We start from the raw sequence: 7,074 nt of genomic DNA, 5'->3' as shown, positions 1-7,074 counted from the left end.
TGAAAGCTCATAAGTGATGTAACTGTATAAGCCCTTGTCAGAATGACAAATGACCTTAAACACAATCGATGGCAGTGATGACTCCTCCATTGCCGTCACTGTGTAGTAGCCGTAGTAGTAGTAACAATCCATATCCAGGGACACCGTTATCAATCAGAATTTAGCAGAAAACAAGATAAAGCCTTCTCATAGTCTCATCTTTTGGTGAAATATTGGATCATTGGAGCCATTTGAAATGAAACCACATGTGGAATGTTTTTTAGAAATGTATTTGTCGGAGCTGTGAACAAATCATAGAGGTCTGAAATGCGAGCCCAGCTGCACGCTGCTTTTTGTGAGCCCAAAAGACAGGAAACGCCTGGTTTCATCTTTAACAGTGCGTTTTATTGCAGGGGATTCTTTAAACTAGCCAATGTGTGAAATCACCGTAAAGATAGGAAGACCATAAAAGCAAGGTGCTGGAGATTTTTCCTCTGAGATGTAGTGAAGTGTCAACCTGACTCAATACCCGACATCCAAAACGACACTCAGTGGCCACTAAATTAGGTACACCTACACAATCGTATGAGCTCCAAAGCTGTATTCAAAAAGTTGAAAAATGACAAATAGAATAATAAGGCTACAGCATACCCCCACGGCCATAGGATAAACTGCATTAAAAAATGGATGGATGGACAACAACATTAATAAGTTTATGAAAAGGTTTTAATTTTTAATAATAAAATTATTATCTGAGAAATAAATGTAATTTAATGACATTTTATTGAAAAAAAGTTGGTGTAAATAAGTGAAATTTGCTGGTCCAGGGTGTACCCCGCCTCTCGCCCGAAGACAGCTGGGATAGGCTCCAACACCCCCGCGACCCTTGTGAGGATAAGCGGTAGAAAATGAATGAATGAATGAATGAATATTTAATATTTAAGATTTCATATTTCACATCTCATATTTTTTCAATTGTTAGTAGTTGTAATTTGCAAGACAATAAGTGAAATTTGCTGGAACGATCAGTCCAGGGTGTACCCCGCCTCTCATCCGAAGACAGCTGGGATAGGCTCCAGCACCCCCCACGACCCTCGTGAGGATAAGCAGTAGAAAATGAATGAATGAATAATAAAATTATAATCTGAGAAATAAATGTAATTTAATGACATTTTATTGAAAAAAAAGTTGGGGTAAAGTTATAATTTTTAAGGGGATTAAGTTGAGGTTTTTGGTTGGGAGTTGGAATTTTTATTTTGCTGGAGTTGGGTTATTATATTTTTAATTTTTTATTATTTATTTATTTATTATTATTATTTTTTAATTTTTTTATTTATTTTTTATATATATTTTTTCAATTGTTAGTAGTTTTTATTATTTAATATTTTTACTATTTTTTGTTGTAATTTGCAGGAAAAAAAGTTACATTTGCTGGAACAACGCCATGTGCCCTGTGATTGGCTGGCGACCAGTCCAGGGTGTACCCCACCTCTCGCCCTAAGTCAGCTGGGATAGGCTCCAGCATACCTCGTGAGCATAGAAAATGGATGAATAGAAGCTGCAATAGCATGAGAAAAAATGATTAATATCTTTTAATGAGTAGCGGCCATTATCGCCACCTACAGGACTGGAGTGGAACAATCTACATCTTAAGCGCTTACATCTAAGCTAAGTAGGTTTTCTGGATTTGAAGTGTAGAGTGCATCGTTCCTTTTCATTAAAAAATACCTCATTGATTTTTCCCCTTCATAACCACAACAGCTAAACCCTATCATAGCTGTGGTCCAATGTTTCCTATTTTAACACTCACCAGGACTCAGTCATATTCATCATATTATGGAGGGTTTTTTGGCAGCCAAAATGCTGTAAAAGGCAATATAACCTTAATGTAAAGCATGCATGCTTAAGTGCCGTGTGAGCGCCTGTCTGTTCAGGTGCAGCCCAGGCCGGAAAGTGGAGGTGTCTTTTTAAACATCCACAGAGGGGCACCGTGTCTCCAGCCTCCTCTCTGGCGTCCCTTTGTTGTCTGTGAAAAGCAGAAACGGAAAGAGAGAGGAAGACAAGGGGAGAGAGAGGGAGCGAGAGAAAAGCACGAGGGAGGAGGTGGGGGAGTCGGGTCCCAACAATGCAGTCTGCACCGTGACAGAGACATGATGTCACGTCAGTGGAGTCCGGCTGGGTGGGGCCATATCTCTGCACTATCCAGTCTTTCTTTTTTTTTTAAGTCAATGGACTTGGGGAAGACTAATGGGCTCAGCCAGGAGCTCCACTTCCGCTCAGACGACATTTGAAACAGTGACACTTCCAAGTCGTTCATTCTTTGCAGAGAGAGAGGAAGAGGATCGCCCTCAAGGGACGATCAGTGTGTGCGTGTGCATGTATGTGTGTGTGAATGGCATGGATGGACATCAACAGAAAATAGTAGCACCGATACACAATAAATACAGTCCGATACAAAAAAAATAAAAATTCTACTTACTGGTAGTAGATAGAACGAGTTTGGTTTAACAATATTAACAATATTGCAAAAATATGTCTCACTTTTCGTACAGCAAAACGGTCTCCAACTTAGTGGACACTACAGACAGATTCCAACTGGGGAATCATTTAATCATATTTAATATGTGTCCATCCATCCATTTTCTATACCGCTTGTCTTGGGGGTATGCTGGAGCCCATCCCAGGCAGGGTACACCCTGAACTGGCCGCCAGCCAATCACAGGGCACATATAGACAAACAACCATTCACACTCACATTCATACCTATGGACAATTTGGAGTCGCTAATTAACCTAGCATGTTTTTGGAAATGGCTGCACAGAGGTCATGTGGTTAGCGCGCAGACCTCTCAGCTAGGAGACCTGGGTTTAATTCCATTGCATGTTCTCCCCGTGCATCCGGTTTCCTCCCACATTCCAAAAACATGCTAGGTTAATTGGCGACTCCAAATTGTCCATAGGTATGAATGTGAGTGTGAATGGTTGTTTGTCTATATGTGCCCTGTGATTGGCTGGCCACCAGTCCAGGGTGTACCCCCGCCTCTCGCCCGAAGACAGCTGGGATAGGCTCCAGCACCACCCCGCGACCCTCGTGAGGATAAGCGGTAGAAAATGAATGAATAACTAAATGAATGTGGGAGGAAAGCGGAATACAGAGATGGCGACTGTTCCAGGGTGTACCCCGCCTCTGGCTCAAGCTCAGCTGGAATAGGCTCCAGCATACCCCCGCGAGCCTAATAAGGATAAGCTGCATAGAAGATGGATGGATTTACATGAGTTCCTATGGGAAATTTGATTCGGTTCTCCTACTTTTGGGCTTTGGCTGGACCTTTTGGTATGGAATCATTATGAAAACTGACGTTCCACAATATAGTGGAACCTCATGTGTGGCTTGCAACCCAATTGTTATTGAAAAAACTTCATGATGTGGAGTGCATGAGAGAGTGGAAAGTAAAACATACGTATCTCTCTTTAATGTCATTATTAGTATTTACTAACAGGTGTCACATCCAGTATTGGTGTATGTTGTAGCAACACCACTATAGTTTGTTTTGCCAGCTGACTCGATTTTAGTAGTCTTAGTAGTGGTTAACTTATTTTTACACTTAAACATGTACATTTTGAGTAGTTTGAATTTTCCTCTCTTGGCACATCCAAACACAGGGACAAAAATGGCAAAATGGATGGACGGAGAACCAACATGGAGACGGGATCATCCATGGGAAGGTTGCGGTAATTGCCGTGGAGGAAATAGTAGCCTTTGCCACCCAGCAGCACTCATAGGTAACTATCAAGTTGAACTGCTAAAGTTAGACATTGTGACAAAGCCTCCTTTTTACAGATGAGGGATGATGGCAAGGTGGGACTGGGGTGAGGGTTAAAAGCGCGTCCCCCAGGAGTAGGAGGGGCGGTGTCGCCCGTTTTGGAGCTGTTTGAAAGGAGCACAATGGCAGCCGGTATCGGGTTGTGCATGTTTGATAAATGTGACTGCGGCAAGTGGCCTTATCTGTTGAGGACAACAACGCAGCGTGGCTTAGAAACACCAAGACGTTTTAATGACCAGCACTATGGCCCGTTATTACTGCAAAAATATGCATATTTAAGCAAATTGTATGTATTTCATGTCCACATTAAGCATAAAAATGGCTAAATGAAGTAAAATATAGACACGGACAGTACAAGCCATTACAGCTGTCATTCATCTTGGTGTACTGTAGTACACCACATTGGTCACTAGGTGTCTGTAATTGTTCGGTAAGACAAACAACATCTGCTTTTATTGCAGATTTATATGATCTCAATGGCTATAATGAAGATAAAATAATAATCATAGTAATAACACGGGTTAAACACGGGCTAAAACTCAACTCTGAACCCCTGACATCACTTCCTGTCTGCCACTGATTCTGTCCCCCATCGTGGGCCGCTTTGAGTTAACAAAATTGTCTTGGGGGCCATAACATATATTTAACACACACACACACACATACACTATTTTATGCTTATAATTTTCCTTGAATTGTTTGTCTAATTATATCTGTAAAAGTGTTATACTATCAGCTGTATGTTCTCATGTCCCTTTTTTCGGAAGCTCTTTAAACATCAGACCATATCAAAATATGTCATTTAATTTTATTTTGTTTTTGTTTTTTTTACTAAATAAGACATCCGACTTGCAAGTCATGTTGCCAGTTTTTTATGTTAATAGTTGAAATACTTAGAAAGCAACTGGCGAGCCGGATTCAAACGCTTGGTGGGCCGCATGTGGGCCTCGGGCCGTAGTTTGCCCACCCTTGCCCTACATGGTAAACTTAATGGCTTTTTTCCTCTGATTATGTCTATTGTGGTGGGAAATATGAATGTAAAGGTGATTATATGGGTGTTATTTCATGTTTAGATGGCTATAATAATGTAAAAAAAACATATTTAGAAGATCATAACAATGTATTATATGACATAACAATGAAAATATTCCATTTATGAAGAAACAATCCTAATTTGTGGAAATTTACTTATGGTGGTTGGGTCTGGAACCTATTAATTTTGATAAATAAGGCGTTACTGTACACCAAATATTGCTTGAGAGTGACTTATCAATTTTTGTTTTGTTTTGTTTTGTTTTGGTTTTTTTTTTGGACTTATCAAATTTAAGTTAGTGTCTTATTGGTGGTGCTTTTTCTGTTTTTACAATAGTGAAGCTCTTTCTACCGCTAAAGTCAAGTTTGAGTTAAGTTTGAGATTTAGTTTAGTTTAGTTAAGGTGTATTGTTTTGACATTTTACAATGGTATAATCCATTCATTCATTTTCTACCGCTTATCCTCACGAGGGTCGCGCGGGGGTGCTGGAGCCTATCCCAGCTGTCTTCGGGCGAGAGGCGGGGTACACCCTGGACTGGTGGCCAGCCAATCACAGGGCACATATAGACAAACAACCATTCACACTCACATTCATACCTATGGACAATTTGGAGTTGCCAATTAACCTAAGAGAGATGGCTGAGGATGGAATTGAATTTGGGTCTCTAGCTGTGAGGCCTCCGTGCTAACCACTCACCCGCCGTGCAATCAAAGGTTTACACTCCACTGAATTTTGAAGGAATATCTCAGCACACGTCAGCACCCCACAACCAAACCACTGGTAATGATGATGCAGCAACAAAACAACAGCAGCCACAGCATTCCGCCACAAAACAAAATATTCTGTATTCCTAACTTCCAGGCGCTTCCGGCAAAATAAACAGCCAAGTTCTGTCAAAACAAAACTTCTGACTCATGGCTGAAATTGAATTATGGAAAAGCAATGACCGCATACATCCAAACAATAGGTCAACCAGGGTATTTTACTTTATTTTACTTTTATTTTACTCAAAAAAAAAAGAGCAAGCAGGCACTAAAAAGTGATTTACAGCATCAGTTCACAGTTCACTTCGCTGGTGCTGGTTCTCTCTGGTACGCACTAATGTGTTTGGCAAGGGAATCATTACAAGCCTCACCTACAGTTTAAAAAAGCTACTGCCTTTGACCGGCCAATAAAAGACGCACAGCAAACTTCCATCCAGGCCTCATAAATCAAACCCCGAGCACCGATCAAAGTCAGGCTGTGAATTTCTCATGGCGTATCCCACATTCCTTGTTAAACATATTCACATGCTGCACTTTTGCCATTACGCTTGCTTGTTGTCCTCTTGTGTATTTAAAGCACCACGCTTGATTCCGCTTGACGCCATATTGGCTCCCTCGGGAAGGATTGCTGTAGCAGACAGGATGGAAGATGGAAGATTCTTGGCATACACACACAAAGAAAGGCTGGTCACACTCTGTCAAAATGTGTGCTACAGTTTTTTTTTTCCCCCTCCACGAGGTTGATTTACTGAGGCGACACTTTGGATATTAGTAACCAAACTTCCGATTTGTTTGGATTTCAAAAACATTTTTTTTGTAGTCACTAATAGAAATGGAAAAAATCTGTTGAAAGGACAAATTGTAACCATTGTTACAGATGTTACAGATGTTTTTAGTAACATTTGAACATTCTTTACCATCTGAGAAGTGTTAAAATAATTTAACCAATGCTATTAGCAAGACAACAACAATAAAAAAAAATCCTATGATACTACGATCATATATTGGATCCTATAGATCCTATATTGGATTCTATGATCCAACTACATTGATGCCAATTTGCCATTCCGGACAACATTCATTCATTCATTCATTTATTCATTTTCTACTGCTTATATGTCGATCTAACGTCATTTAAAAGGTCATCAATCGACGACATCGGTACTAGGGCAAACGTCTTGAATCAGGGTCTACATTGGGTTAAACATTTTGGCTGTCATCAAACAGAAGAACACACTTGCTCACAGTGGGACAAAACGAAAACACAACACATCCACAGCACTTTAACGCATCACATAAACCAGCTACTACTAAGTGGGTGATAAACACCAACTATGTGCTAAACATAACACGTAACTTAAAACTGTTATTTCCAAATGCCCGCAAGGCATGCTGGGTAGTCCAGCTTCAACAACTACTATATGTATGTTTGAACAATATAGTTAAATATTTAGCAATTAAGCAAAAATGTGAC

The sequence above is a fragment of the Doryrhamphus excisus genome, chromosome 1, assembly GCF_030265055.1.
Source record: "Doryrhamphus excisus isolate RoL2022-K1 chromosome 1, RoL_Dexc_1.0, whole genome shotgun sequence".
Lineage (NCBI taxonomy): Eukaryota > Metazoa > Chordata > Actinopteri > Syngnathiformes > Syngnathidae > Doryrhamphus > Doryrhamphus excisus.
The sequence above is the reverse complement of the archived record's forward strand: the minus strand, read 5'-3'. Positions refer to the sequence as shown.